This window comes from Montipora capricornis, chromosome 3 (assembly GCF_036669925.1).
Source record: "Montipora capricornis isolate CH-2021 chromosome 3, ASM3666992v2, whole genome shotgun sequence".
Classification (NCBI taxonomy): domain Eukaryota; kingdom Metazoa; phylum Cnidaria; class Anthozoa; order Scleractinia; family Acroporidae; genus Montipora; species Montipora capricornis.
The window spans coordinates 45,293,386-45,309,654 of NC_090885.1; the positions used below are offsets into that span (position 1 = coordinate 45,293,386).

Here is a 16,269-nt window from a genome sequence, read left to right on the forward strand (position 1 = left end):
TAGAAGACGACACAATTCCCATTCTCCAGCTTCTCGAACACTTTTCGTTGTCGCAATCTTGGATGTTTCCTATCTTAAACCACTGTAAACCTCGAACAGGCCGGGTCAAAGAATACCTTCGCAGCCAAAACATATAATTTATGCCAGACGGATTTGTGCAGGCGAGTTTCTGATTGGCGGAGATTAACAATGGCTCACCTCACGAGTCCAGCCGAGATTTCGGGAGTGAGCGCTGGCTTATTTCCCGAAACAGCGGCTGGTAATCGAGCCTATGGATTCATTTGGCGTGGCCATCCTCAAGCAACTTGTGTACTTCTGAAAGTATTTTCAAGTGGCGAGATATAGTGCACATCTTCACGTGTCCTGCACGTGACAAAGTGACCTTTACGTGCACCACTGCACGAAAGTTTGGTCATCTTGGAAAGATGTTTTCACATCTCACCTTCGTTTCTCTTTCATTTTTTTTCTGCAAAAGATGTTTCAATGAGTCATTTCGTTTCATCTTAAACCGTTCAATTAGCGTTTCCTTTATTAAACACTGAGCAAAGATACCCATCGATCAACAATGTGCTTAGCCATTTTGGAATAAATACACTATTTTCCATGGTCCAGTGATCATTGTCACCACCTACAATGAAGATAATCCGGGTCCGGATATTCACCACATACACATTCGAACATCACGAGAAGCGCAATGTAAGACCGATGTAAGAAGGACATACTTCTCTTTCTTTTCTTTTCTTTTCTTTAGTACTAATGAAATAACCTAGGAATACCCAAATATAGAGAACATGATCCCAGCAAAGGTAAGGCACACCCGTCATCCACATGGAACTAAGAGTTTGGAGGAAGGGGTGGGGGGGGGGATCCTGACTTTCTAACTCAGAGTTTGAAAGGGAACGAGTGCCACTTTGGAGTGCAGGATACATGAAATATTACATAAATTTCGGAATGACAGGAGCGCCTCAACTGAAACATAGGAAATAATTAGTTATTAAACATGCCACATTCAACATAAACACATTTATTTCATTTCCTAGATTGCCTTAAATAGTTGTTAAAACAACATCTAGCAGCTTAGGATTTACCATATCAAGTTGGCATTTGTCCTTTTGCAGATAAGGGTACCATGGTTGGCGTACTCTAGTTTAGGCCTGAATGAGCCACATATTACGGATTTGGATTTACGTATGCATTGTGCAGAAGTATGCCAGAAATTTCACTTAGTTTACGAAGGATCTGTTCATGTCTGTTTGGCACTTGAGGAGGTCTGTGCATTGTGAATTGACTATTTTAAATCCTGATATATTATACTACCCAAGAATAAACGACGAACTCTATCGAGAATATGGATATTAAGATTAAATGGTGTAGAGGCAATATTTAAAAGGAGTAACAGTGGTCCTAGCACGGTGCCCCATGTAACTCCTGAGCTTACATCACATCAGTCAAATGTAATGCCCTCCATGGTCAGCGGTCATTTTTTGGGTTTTCTGGGTCAGGAACTCCCTCACCCAGGGCAACAGACAACCATTATACCATAGTGATATAGCTTATGAAGTAACCTTTCCTGTGGTACCCTAGTAAATGCGTCAGAGAAATCCAAGCAAATGCACCTCCTGATGGCCATTATTTACTATACTTGCTGGGTGATGCAATGCTGCTATATTTATATATATAAATCGATACAACAAAGGAAATGAGTGAAAATGTGTTCAGCCGGGAATCGAACCCGGGTCTCCTGGTTACCGGTCAGATGCCTTACCACTCGGCCACTGAACCAACCCCGCCATCCAGCCGAATTGGAAGGACCTTTAAATGGCAAGCTCTGAGGAGAATCGCACATTTTCTGCAGTGAGGATCGCGTCACTATGCTCAAGTTGATCAGCGATTCACAGTAAATTTCCCCCTATATATGAAATGATTGTGTAAGTTTGAGCGGGGAAATAACAACAACTAACTGCCTCATTTACCTTTGGATCACCAACCTATTCCCTTCAGAAGGCGATTCACAGTGATTTCTGACAAGTATTAATTAGTAGTGTAGGATGGTGATCCAAAGGTAAATGAGGCAGTTAGTTGTTGTTATTTCCCCGCTCAAACTTACACAATCATTTCATATATAGGGGGAAATTTACTGTGAATCGCTGATCAACTTGAGCATAGTGACGCGATCCTCACTGCAGAAAATGTGCGATTCTCCTCAGAGCTTGCCATTTAAAGGTCCTTCCAATTCGGCTGGATGGCGGGGTTGGTTCAGTGGCCGAGTGGTAAGGCATCTGACCGGTAACCAGGAGACCCGGGTTCGATTCCCGGCTGAACACATTTTCACTCATTTCCTTTGTTGTATCGATTTCTGTTCCCATCCTACACTACTAATTAATACTTGTCAGAAATCACTGTGAATCGCCTTCTGAAGGGAATAGGTTGGTGATCCAAAGGTAAATGAGGCAGTTAGTTGTTGTTATTTCCCCGCTCAAACTTACACAATCATTTCATATATAGGGGGAAATTTACTGTGAATCGCTGATCAACTTGAGCATAGTGACGCGATCCTCACTGCAGAAAATGTGCGATTCTCCTCAGAGCTTGCCATTTAAAGGTCCTTCCAATTCGGCTGGATGGCGGGGTTGGTTCAGTGGCCGAGTGGTAAGGCATCTGACCGGTAACCAGGAGACCCGGGTTCGATTCCCGGCTGAACACATTTTCACTCATTTCCTTTGTTGTATCGATTTCTGTTCCCATCCTACACTACTAATTAATACTTGTCAGAAATCACTGTGAATCGCCTTCTGAAGGGAATAGGTTGGTGATCCAAAGGTAAATGAGGCAGTTAGTTGTTGTTATTTCCCCGCTCAAACTTACACAATTATATATATATATATATATATATATATGTATATATGCAACTCTAATGATTGGCAAATAAATTTGACAATATTTGAAAAACTCAAGATTACAATGATATAAAACTAATAAAATTCGTACGAAATATTTAATAAATATATACAATGTCAGCTGAAATTAAGGTGACGCGTCCCATTTCTTAACTGCGTAAGGGATAAAGCTACTCTGGAAACGTTTCGTGCGACATTTAAGTAGTGGAATTTTCCTTGCGTTCCGGAAAGAGTAGACAGATTCAGTTATTGGAGGTAAAACATCATTGATTAGGTCTTCAGGTCGCATTATGGTCTTGTAAAAACGACGACAAAGCTCATCTCTGCGCTCTTGGAGGGTGGATAGTTTCAGATGAGCGATCTTTGTAGCTCGTTTCTGTATTTGTTCAAATTCGTCAGACAGGGCATTAGACAGTGAAGAGTGCCACGCAGGACACGCATATTCAACGACGGGTCGAATAAAACAGCAGAAAACAGAACAAAGGTCTCTAAGAAGCACAACACTTCGCTTCAAACACCGTAGAGCATGGAGACGTTTACTTGCTTTCTTGCAAATAGTTCCAACGTGCAAGTCCCATTTAAGATTAGAGTGAATCGATATTCCTATGAGTTCATGGGTTTCAAAGTTTCTTCGTTTGTGCAGAGCTCTCAAGTCTTACCCATTGAGCGTGATTCTCACGCATTTCGATGCAATCTCACGCTCTCACGGCGACACGAGCATTTCTCACGCATTGGCATTTTTCTCGTAGGTAACTTTACCTTTTACCCTTTCAAAAGTGCTCATTAGTTCTGAATTCGTTCCTTCACTGGCACTGAACTTGACATCTATTTCTTCTCTCCTTTTTCGTAAGACACAAGTGTCTCTGCTCTCTTTTTTTAACCTTGATTTTGTCCGCCGCTCACTTTTTTTTCTCCGCTCTGTACGGGTCCGCAAATTATCCCCAAACTGCACCGCAAATGATCCCAAAAAAAAGTAAGGAATAGCATGGAGGGTGGAATTGTCTGGAGAGAGAATTAATGCGAAGAGCGCTTATTTTTATTAAAATCACTTTAAATCCATGCTCACAACAGGTTTCTGTCTCATTATAGTTTTCCAAATAGACTGAATTTTGTTTCTTACCACGCTGTTATAAATTTGCCACACCTAATTATCGGATACAACCATCAAAAACTAACTTGAACGCAATTCTTAACTGATTGATACCAGGGGCCCGTTTCTCGAACCCTGTGAGCAGTCTCGGGTCTGCCAGCGGCCTCGATTCAGGGACATTTCGTATTGAGCATGCATGAGTTAAAATTTTAAATGTATTCTGGTGTCAGTCACGCGTGACCGATAACTGCAAAACCACGAAACCAAAACAAGAAGTCGGGATATTCGAACAACTCTAGCAAACGAGAAACGGGCCCCTGGTATAAATTAGTTAACAACTGCGTCCAAGTTAGTTTTTGATTATTGTAGCCGATAATTAAATGTGGCAAATTTGTAACAGCGCGCTAAGAAACAAAATTAAGTCTTTCTGGAAAACTATAATGAGGCAGAAACCTGTTGTGAGCACGGATTCAAAATGATTTTAAAGTATACCCTTCCACACCAAAGTGGCTACCGCTTCGACCGTTGATAACAAACTGAGCCTTACCGGGGTGGCAGACCGTAGTTCTGTCAACCGCAAATTTCTTTATTCACCTGGGTCCCGAAATGACTGTATTGACTCAAGCTTTCATTGAATTAACATGCAAATAAACTTTGTTCTCGTAGGATATTGTGCTTCGAATATTTTGTGGTTGGACTTACTGAAGCCAGTGAAATTTAATTATTAGCATCTGACACTGATCTGAGAGAAAACAGTCATGTCGGGAGACACAAGGGGAATAAAAAGATTTGCGGTTGGCAAGCAACGAAAACAGGCTTGACAACTACAGTTACGTTCGCGATGAGCCTACTACGTACAAGTCCTATTAACAATAAAAGCGCTATGTTCGTTTGTTCACTACGGCTTTCATTCTCGCATCTTTCAACGCTTTCCGGCTTGGCGAGTTAGTCAACACGAAAGAGGCGTACTGGGAACAAACGTTTGCGCAGTACGTTGATGGTGGGTTGGGACGAAAGTTCAATCTTTGTCAATTGATTGTGATGTGGAATTGTGACCGTGGGAACATTTTATCCAGGAATATAATTATTTGACTTTAAATTGGTGGCACCTGAGAAGGAATGATTTCCGTACAGGTCCCTACATGCATGCACAATAAATTAATTATACATTCGGGCTATTGTTTTGAAGAACAATACGTACACCCAAGGGAATCGAATATATACATGGCTAATTTGTACTTACGGTATAAATAACTGAAAATGGACCCTTTTTTCTCTCCCTCTCGCTGCCTTTCCCTTTCTCCCTTTCTCTCTCTCTTCTTTGCCCACATCGCTCACACCGTTGCTCTTTTTTGTCCCAGCTTTCCTGTTTCTATCCCTTCGTCCTGTCGTCCTTTTTCCATATCCCGCTCGACGTTTTCTTGTATTACTCACAGCTTGCCTTGAACTCCAACCCGCTGTAAACCTTTGGATTACTTGACCACTGAGCTAACATGTCAAGTTGCTAATTCACACCTTGAAAATGATATTTATTTTGAATTCTGGCTGACTACTTGCATAACAGTTATAAGTAATTATATACACGTGCCGTGCCGGGCACCTACAATCGAGCCTAGAACTCGTAGGTTACAGTTCAGAGGTCCCTGTTTTACAGGAGCCCATCACCTGGGCTCCTGTGTTTTACTAATCTTGAAACAACCCCATGCTTTTAATAATACTAACCGTAACTCTAATTACCACTGAAGACACTGTTTAGGCTTAAGGTTAGTCCCTGTGATAGTTTTAGGTTTATCCAGCTTGCTGTGATCTCTGCTCTTCCTTCATGCCAAGTTTATTGCAGGGAAGAGTTTACCACGCTCCCAGTCTCAGTGCATCCTTCATGGGAAACTTCAATGCACGAGTTCATTGCAATTAAAATCGTTCCCGTTTCCCTTCTTTTGAAGCAAACTAGTGTATTCAGTCGTAATATTAATCAAGATGGCTACCGAAGTAATAGCGTCAGCAAAGCGAGATTTGAACGTTTGGAAATTGTCTCAGTGGCACCCAACGTCAATTTTCGGGAAATATCTGTTCGGAAGACGATTTGAGATCTACAATTTTCGGAACATTTGTAAGTAAAATTTCTTGCTTGCCTGCCTGTCCTAGGATTTTTGAACATCAAAAAAATGGTATAATTGCCCATGTTTAACGGATTTTTAACCTAAAAGGGTCACTTAGAATTTTCGGGAGCTTTTTTTCTGGCTGAAATTTTCGAAAAGGTAGGTTTTGATCCCTATAATTTTCGAATCACTCGGCTTTCAGCTAGGAAATCTGAACAGATGAAACATTTTTAGGGAACAAAAATATGCCTATATCTACCGCTTAAATACTAAAATACCGTTAACAATGCTATGTTTAAGTGGTTTAGAACTATATTCTCGTTGGGTGCCCCTGTTGTCTCTGCTTCAGTATAGCTGATCCCAAAAGGTGCATAGAGTGCGTAGAGTGGTGCAAAGAACACAATTTACTTTCGTAGTCACTGAAATGTCCAAAACCTGTGTGGAAATGCAGTCAGTGGGCAAAGACAAAGTGCATCGGGAGATTCAATGTTCAATGGATAACCTTCAATCCGCCGGAACTCGTGATTTCTGGGAGTGAGCTCTCCTTGAAAAAATATTAGCCCTAGCGATCGGTGGCCGGAAAGCTTACGATTGCCTACAAGACGAGGGCTAACATCATCCCATAGTTAACAATCGCGTAATCTTCGTCGACCAAGACAAACGAGCCCACAGCGGGGCATTGAAAAGACATGGTGCTGGTATGCCTCTTACAAGAACGTTCATGGATCCCTACCGAAGTTATGCACTTGAAAGCATCATTGAGGATATTTCGTCGATCTCCACAAAGAGAGATAAAACGCAAAAGCGCACTAAATACACCGTTCGTGATCTTAAAATGCCGTGCCTTATACAGGAAAGGAAGAAAAAACACAATTTACAGTGCTTCGGCAAATTCGCAAACAACTTCACGAAAAAAAAGAGCAGGTAGCCACTTGATCTGTTTGTTATGTATAAGAATCTGAATTCTATATTACAACGATTGCTTGAAAACGCCTCCCTTTCGCTTATTCTAAAATTGAAAAATAGCTAAAACTGCAGGATAAGTGTCAAAATTGCAGGAGAAAATGTTCGATTTTCCGTATTTCAGTCTAAGATAAAAGAACAAAGCGCCACAGTCCTAAAGGAAGTCTATTGTTATCGCTATTGTTTTCTTGAAGCAAAGGAGCGCATGCATGATAAATGAAGTAGGGACCTGTGCCGAAATCTTGCCACTGAGAATTTAGTCTCCAGCCTTGGGATTTTATTATACCGTTCACAACCACGAAATTGAGAAATGGCTCAAATCGCGTCGGATCTGGAAAATAACCACACAGGAAGGAAGCTACCCACGATGGCAATAAGGTTTGGCTTTTTAATAGAGAATTTTTTCATCTAATTACCTTCATAAGCTTTTTATCGGGATACCCATTTTTGTCGGTTATGCTCACACTGAGCTTGGGGTGCCTGTGGTTTCAAAGCACATTGCAAGAAAAACATTCCGAGACTATTATGGGCAATTCCGTAGGCCCGCAATACGTACAAACTAGATCCTACAAAATGCCAATGGCAACATGAAAGCTCTCTAAAAAATTCCTTTATTTCGTCTTTCCTTTGGCTATATCTCAAAAAGGAATTCGGTGACCTCCATTTTTATTGTAGAATGGCAATAAGTAATCCGAGATACAAAAATTCATTGGAGCCAATTCAGAGCTTTTAAAGAGAGCTTTCCATGGTAACCTATTACGTCATAATAGTGGGCGCATTTTGTTAAGCAATAATTGGTGTTTCATCAGGTAATAAAACATTTTTGTTACGTGTTACAGTATACCTTGCATACGGAACCCGCGCCCGCAGTGCAGGTGGTAGTCAAATACAGTTTTGACGACTTCTTACACTTAATTCGAAAATAACAGACTGAATTCGTCTCAAATTAGTAAGAAAAAAGCACAACAGCACAACAGCTGACGTTTGAATCGCCCCTCGCTGGCAACCCAGTTTTGGCGCCAAAGTTTGTTGACAAAAAAGTTGCCACAAAATCTTTTCAATGGTTTTCTGGTCCTTTAATTTCGAACAATTGACGTGACGTCGGATAGCACAGTTTTTCCCGCTCGTTGGATTCTGATTGGTCAATTTAAATTTCAGTAGCTCTCGCCGTATGCAAGGTAGCAGTTGTGACCCTTCTAAGAAGAATGTGTCTTAAAAGTGGTGAAACGTGTTTCAGCTACTTTAAAGAATAGAGCAACATCTGCATTTCTCCTCTCATTAAGGACGTTCGTACCCCTTGCTACTGCGCATTTTTTCGCGCATGTCACGCACACGTCATGCATCGCAGACCACGAAGGTAAACAAACGTGGCATCGAGCCAGTGTCTGATCCACCCTAAGGCAAAGGGTCGCTTGTTGCATCATGGGACAGTTGTGGACCCAGGTCTTCTCGGAAATGTCAAGCAATGACGCAGATCACTTCCTTTCCTGATTTTGTCCATTTTAACGAAAAACAAAAAAAAATCGGTACGTGAGAAGTTACGAATATTTCCCCTTTTATGCTCTCGTGCGACCAAAGTTTTCTTTGTTAGAGTAATATGTATCGTTTTTCAAGGTCTATTTTACCTCAGAAAAAGACATCCGCTGCAAAAGTTTATTTAGTTAAATTAGTTTTGTTGAACTGACTACGTTTACCTGATCTAAATTTCAATAATGTAGCGTTTTTTTTTTTTTGTTGCTGAAAGTTGTAAGGTAAGATCGTCGTAAAATAGCGCAAGCTTCTAAACATGCACCAGTATCACGAAAACGAGCACGGTGACCCCCATTTTTTTTTTTTTTTTTTTGCCTTTTTGGCAAAAGTAGATCATTACCTTTCTGCGTGACAAGTTTGGAAAAAATCTGTACGTGGGAACATTTTGGGCGCGAACGTCCTTAAGTCGTACTCATTAGTCTAAGAATGTTGGAAATGCTGTGCTAGTAATGGAGACAACTATGTTTAAAATGCAAGTGGACAGGTTATCAGGGCCTCCAGCTTCGCTTGGCTCTTAAAGGGTTCCTATAATGTACTTCGCCTCCTTCACATAAGGGGCCTTTCCCTTTAGTGAGTCCATGTTGCATGAAGCCGGATTTACTGTAACCTAACATGAAAGGAGATATAATTTCAATAGAGGAGTGAGAGGTGAATATTTGACTTCGGCGGTTGAACTAACCGCCGAAGTCAAATATTCACCTCGCAAAATAGCGCTTAAAACAGCACGGTACTGCGAAAAAAACATGACATATCACTAAGTTAACATTTTTTTCAAACTTGCATTGAATCATTTGCTTTAAATCCAGCATATTGGAGCAAATTATAGCCACCGTATTGGGGTGTCTCAAAAACAAAGACCTGAGACCCCGGCCCGCCAAATCTCAAAAACTAGGACCTAAGACCCCGGCCAACTCTCAAAAACTAAGACCTAAGACCCCGGCCAACTCTCAAAAACTAAGACCTAAGACCCCGGCCAACTCTCAAAAACTAAGACCTAAGACCCCTGCCAAATCTCAAAAACAAAGGCCGAAGACCCCCGCCAAATCTCAGAAACTAAGACCTAAGACTTTTAAAAGAATGTTGACGATGATGGAGAAGAATACATTCGGATATTTGATACTTGATCTTCGTGGAATCTAAAGTACATAAACGTTTTGAGGCTTTTCCAAATCACGGTCTGTAGATTTAGAGCAACGTAACCTCCCTCGTAGCTTTCCATGGAACAGGAAGGGGCATGGAAAGTCTAGAGAAATGGTGAAAGGAAACCCTGGAAGAGGTTAGGTTTATGCACATATCGCGATGAGAATCCGCCGTGAAATTGTAATCGTAAGAACAAGATCTTTCCTTAAATTTATCTGGTTCAAAAAGGTGCTTTACTTCACTATGCTGCCATTTTTAAGAGAGATTGAATCGAACGAGCATTTTACATCTTACACTTTGGTGGTATCCGGTTCAACAGAGAGGGGACGGTAAGTTTACTGATTAAAATTTTTGTCTCTTTCGATGGTGTTTTCTTCGCAAACGTGTATGAACACAAATGAAAGAAAATTTCAATGAAAAAGCATTTTAATTTTTTTTTGGAAAAAACGCGTATACTTTGCTAGCAGTCATCACTCCGAAATTTCAACATCGTTATCAAGAACAAATGTCACAGTTGTATTTGTCCATCACTAACAATTGCCAAGATGGGGTAAGACTAAGTTGAGGAACTACATACCGCGGAACCTGTGGAACCTTGAAAAATGGCTGGTTTTTTTGAAACCACATGGTATAAAAGATGAGATTTACGTAATGTTTATTACATATTACATATCGACAGTACTCGCCGATTATCGCGTTCCAGGCGCCATTTCTAGCTGTACATGTTATCTGCGTATTTGCATTCTGATAACTGGTGGATTGCGTGACAAGTCACAATCTACCAACTTACAATTTACAACCTCAAAAGACGACCCCGCTTGGTTTGAGGAATTTAGGCCTTTCACATAAATATACTTGAATCGTGAGCGTATATCCTACATTTATTTATCGCGGAGAAGAATAAAATGAAAGTCAATTTTTCGAAATATCAACTTTTACACAGCGGTAAAAACATGAAGCCGAAGCAACGATACGTTCCTTCGTCCATTCATGTTGCGGCATGATAAGTCTTTCGTCTGAAGACCTTCTAAAAACAACAACAACGGAAAGTCACCGGAAGCAGGGAATTGAGCAGATGGTCATTGTTATCGTGACTTGTCACGCAATTCTTCAGTTAATCGGCTAACTTGAGGCAGATGGTTCAAATAGGCAGATCCCAGCTAGAAATGGCACCTGGGAGACGATAATCGGCGGGTACAGTCGATATTTTACAAATATTAATGTAAATCTCATCGTTTTTATCGTGGGGTTTCAATAAAAACAGTACTTTCTCTAGGCTCCGCGGTTCCGCCGTCTGCAGTTCCACAACTTAGTCTCACCCGACAAGATGCTTTGGTATGAAAGTTAACAGTTCTCAAACGGAAAATCCATTCTTAACAGAACTGGCTGTGGTCGTAGAATGCATGGAACTGTAGGGGTCCTGTTCAGTTTTACAACAATGTTTCACATACTCAATGTATTACACTGAACAATAATCGCTTATTTCGTTTGAGTCAGTTAAGATACCAGTTTCACGCTTCTACTGTCGGGAATTTCACGGCTTTTTACCCTTGAAAACCAAGCCCATCCCGCAGCACATTCAAGTGAGATTGCTTCAATCTCTTCATAACTTGATTGGGAATTTCAAGAAACGTGTTATTAAAATAGGGAAATCTCGCCAGAGTGCAGCTTCTTTTCACACAATAAACCTTGGTTGTGTACTTTGCAGAGGGTAGTTGCTGTCCTTTGTTGTTAGGATCTGGATACACCCAACGCTCCTCGTGCTCAAGCAGTATATCCAGAGGTATGATGAATTTGATCGCTGGAGTCGGTCATGAAGAAAATAGACCTACACAGTCCTGCTTTATTTCTTTTAGAGCATGTGCAAGTGGTACTGATTGGGGTGATTCAACTTCTCCTTTTTCTTGAAAAGAACATCCACATCTCTCGATTGATTTATTGAGTTTCCCTTTGAATTGTCCTTATACCAATGCGCAACACATATACTCCATTCATATCGCACTTCATGTCATCCCTTTTCGTGGCATAATTTCGTGAATTAATGGAACCAAAGGACACAATCTCTTGCACTTTAAGGGGTATGGTCACATCGTGCTATTTTGGAGTCCATGATGAGTCTTATTGTTTCTTGTGCAACATATCGTTTTGCTTTACCACTTTCCAGGATTGGATTGGTTTCATCTTCTTTCCAGAACTTTTGAGAAGTCAAGGCAGGGTTACCCTATAAGGAAAAAACTAAATTACGTAAGTGTCAAGCAATACATCACATGTATCGTGTGAGAGACATGGTGTATAGTTTGGTATTGGCGTCGATATAAATTGTCCCAACACGTCGTGACGCTGATTGTGACATAAAAAAAAATTGCATCGCACGATCTGTAAATATCCAATGGGGAAACTGATTGTGGACCTCAGTAGCATGGCGAAATCACCTGAAGAAATGCCAACTGTTGGTCATCATTTCCCTCCACTCTTTGCAAGCGCTAATTTCTTTTTACGTCAGTCGCAAATTGAGAGAGGCTCTCAAATATTCGCTTACCTGTGATTGACAACTATTGGAAAAGCTGACAGCCAAACCCTCCTGTTGACTGTCTGGGCTATGAACATCTTTCCTGCTTATGAGAGTGCTTTGAAAGCTGTAACAACATTTTTGGCCAAGCTTACTATATGAGGACGTTCATCACACCAAAATTTAAATATAGTTGTTTGTTATTGGCCCTCACAATAAACAGGGAACAACCGGCCATTTGTGGTATCAGGTTGCGGTAAATTATGCACATGTATTCGAGTGCTGGGATAGTTTTTATCCGGTGAATTGCAAGGTCGGTACTGGGTTTGAACCAGGTGCAGTGAGACCGAAATGGAACTCAGTGAATTTCTGGCTTTACTTCAATGTAAGAGCCTGTTATTTGTCTTTGTTTCGTTTGCTTGTGTTGGGGTGTAGTTGTTCTTTCATAATTCAGTTATTGTCTTATGCCATCCGTGAGTTAGAAGAAAGGTTCGACAGCAAGCAGGAACCAAATTTTGTACATTTGCACAATTTCCCGAAGATTTAGTGATGTGTTTGAGCAGTTCGCATAAATGACGAGTAAGAGAAACCCGGCGGTCCCAACAATGAATTTTACTTCTTTTGCGTCAAGGTTTGTGGAGTCTCGAACTCTTCCGGTAAACGAAATGGTCACGTGAATCCCATAACCCGGTTATTTCGTGCGTGACTGTTGAAGTCTAGAGAACAGTTTGAGAGTGTTTTAGAAGAAAGCAATGAAAAGCCAAGTTTCCATTTTGTTCTGCTCTATTTAATAACTCATTAAAAGAACGAAAATACCTTACAGTTGTAATAATGTGCATACCTTACCTTGGTGTTATCTTGTCCTGTGAACAATTGTGACATCCTGTCAGGTCGATTATGGTGGTAGTCTATGGAACAATCAATAACACGCTTCAAAAGATATAAAAAATCAAAATAAAGACCTATTGTTTCAGTTTATCCGTGATAAGTAAGCATGAACTAGGGAGCTAGCGCTTTCCCGTAACCCGCTTACCTCGTGCCATTTCGACGTACACTTTCTCCTTGCAATTAGTCATGGGACATTATAAAAGTTATAAAAATGTTCATGGAATTGGGATGATTGAAATGTCAAAGTCAAATTAAGAGTCTGACTCAACCACAAACAGAGCTATTAAACAGTTCCTCCAATGACCGCTTATTTCAGTGCTTAATCTAACCTTGAAATGCTTTGTGGATCTCGGAATGTCACTTTCACTTGAAGGGCGTTTCGTGCTTGTGAAGCTGTAATTCAAACAGAACGAACAATTTTTTTTTTAATATTGGTATTTGTATTTTTCTATTAAAAATACATACTTACAGTACAGTACCACTACATTGCACTTACATTCCCCAAACTAAAAAAAAAAAAAAAGGAAACGAAATCACGAAACTACATTCAAATATCATATGCTGCCTAATGTTAAGTAAAATTTTTAAATTTTACTTAACATTAGGCAGCATATGAAAAGTACTTTTAGTGGGCCAACAATTAAGGCCAACAAAGGAGACTAATGTCACGCATGCGCATCATCAATGGCAAATTCAATTTTTACTGGCTTGCCAGTATGGCAAACCAGTTGGAATCTGTGTTTAGTTTCGTGTTTTTTTTATTTTTTTTTTCCGTGTCGGTAAAAGTCTTGCCTGTCACTCCCCTGCTAAGTAGTGGCTTTGTGCATAGAGTCTTGTCTGTGTATTTTGTTAGGTTTGAGGGGGCTGGGGGAATACGTAGATTTCCTTGGTGCACACAGATGAACGTTTAATTATGAAACCCGCAATGGCGTCGAAAGTCGTGGTAACAGGGATGGCGTTTTAGTGGAAAAAATATACCTTTATGAGATCAAGAATGGAACTTCAATTGGAATAACGAAACAGGCGGGCAAAAAAAAATATCTGGAATCTTAAAAGCGACGAGGGATGGTCTTCGAGAACAATTGCGGTCGGATATGAGAAAGTGTGTGTTGTTTCTAATCTTATTTTATAAACTGTGCTGGTATGTAGAACACTGACAGTAAGTGGGAAATTGAGTATAGGTGTAAAAGGAATCGAATGTCTTGAATGTATCACAGTGTTTACCGAAGTGGCATCTCATTTGTCTGGCAATTGGCATTTAATTTGCAGTCAAGCTGTACAGTTTTCAGGTAAAAAAATAATTGAAAATGTGACAGTGAAGAATTATTGGAAAGAAAGGTTGTTGTCTATTTTGTGCTTTGGAAAAGGTTCTTTAGGAAAGAGTTCAATCTTGAACTGAAAAATATATTTATTTGCATATCGTATGGTTTGTGAGACGGATTGTTCTTGTTTGCACGCACGGAATTGGAATAGAAAGGGTTTTTTTTGTCTCCAATAGCAAATATTTAGTTAGTTTCAATAAATTTCATGCTGGAAAAGGTTTTTGTGAGATGTTTCAACTGTTGTGATTCATTGTGCTGTGTAGTATTCGAGTTTAACTAATTTGCATAAGTGAGTTGAAATTTAATACGCATTAAATAAAGATGACAGGAATTTGTAGGCATGATCGTTCTGGCAAATGATTACAGCTGGCGATCGTTTTTAATTAAGGTCAGAAAAAGATTTCAGTATAGTCACTCTTGTGTAAAATGAAGTTATTGTTAACTTGAGAAAACAACAATAGGGTCGTTTATACGAGAGAAAATAAGCCGCGGCTTACTCTGGACGCGGCGTACATAATACGCGAAAGGAACTATTTATAGGGTTTCGACAAAACACTGACCCCCAGTCAACTGACCCCCCTACTGACCCCCCTACTGACCCCCTATAAAATCAATGGGAAAATGAATACTGCTTACTTAAGCGTCAAAAACCCCTTTTAAACAGCATTGTTCAGCAATATTTAAGTCTAAGCACCCATTTTAAAAAGGTTAGCTTATACATGAAGTAATCGGCCATCACAACAATAATCGAAAACTAACCTTTTTAATATGGGTGCTTAGACTTAAATACTGTTGAACAATGCTGTTTAAAAAGGGATGTTGAGGCTTAAGTAAGCAGTATTCATTTTCCCATTGATTTTTTAGGGGGTCAGTAGGGGGGTCAGTAAGGGGGTCAGTTAACCGGGGGTCAGTGTTTTGTCGAAACCCCTATTTATACGAGTATAAACTCCCAGGCCAGGATAAACCGGGGCTTGAGAAAGCTGTGAACGTAGATTTTGCATCATTTATATGGGCTGTTCGCGTTTTATTTTCTCTCGTATAAACGGCCCTTATATTTCTTTAACTTTTTTAAAGAGAGAGATTTCGCGCAAATTTTATTTCAAGCTATTCAGTTGAAATATTATTTCTCGCCATTGGCTTCGTTTGCGTGATCATTTACTGGTGTTGACATTTAGGAGGTAGTTGTTTGGTTCTAAACGAGTAGGAATAAAACGACCAGGAATGAGCGAATTTTAGTGGGTGTGCGATAGCAACACGAGACAGGAGTCGAGAGATTCTAACGATAGACAGATACTAACTAACCCCTCCTGAAATAAACGAAGGGAAGCAGGTGTTGGTGGTTTGTGTGAATTTATAGCACTAAGTGGATAGAGGTCGTCATGTTTTGATTGGGCAGCTTCAGAGACGTCCTTCTGAGGAAACAAGTTGTTAAAATAGCTAATTGTGATTGGAGAATTTCGATCCTAAGTATAATAAGTATAATAATGCCTTTTATTGACAGGCAAAACCATATGATTGAGCGTGATCATACCAAATATCATTTGTTTGCGCGATCAAGTTGTGGCGAAGTGTGTAGCCCATGACAGTATGTCGTTTGTGAGCATATTGCTTTTTGTTGTATTAAGCTTCTTCCTCGGAACGCTCAAACAACTCACTTATGCACACGCCGTTTGCGGTAGACCCACACTAAAAGATGCTGTTGAGCGATTGTTTTGGCCGGGGTTGGTCCGCAAACTGAAAGAAAGTTTATATGTTGAGAACAAATGTGTACTAAATGAACAAATATGTGAAAATCATGATATGAACTGCACTGCAACCAAATGCCAAAGGA

The 16,269-nt window shown here is 40.2% G+C and overlaps 3 non-coding genes across 3 annotated transcripts; 2 read left to right on the forward strand and 1 right to left on the reverse strand.

Annotated features, from left to right (window-relative positions):
• Positions 1-1,710: 1,710 nt before the first annotated feature.
• Trnat-ggu (transfer RNA threonine (anticodon GGU)) lies at positions 1,711-1,782 on the reverse strand. Its single transcript has one exon. It is a non-coding gene; the product is annotated as a tRNA-Thr (tRNA).
• Positions 1,783-2,253: 471 nt separating this feature from the next.
• Positions 2,254-2,325, forward strand: Trnat-ggu (transfer RNA threonine (anticodon GGU)). The gene has a single exon. It is a non-coding gene; the product is annotated as a tRNA-Thr (tRNA).
• A 307-nt stretch (positions 2,326-2,632) lies between these two features.
• On the forward strand, positions 2,633-2,704 carry Trnat-ggu (transfer RNA threonine (anticodon GGU)). Its single transcript has one exon. It is a non-coding gene; the product is annotated as a tRNA-Thr (tRNA).
• The last annotated feature ends 13,565 nt before the right edge of the window (positions 2,705-16,269 follow it).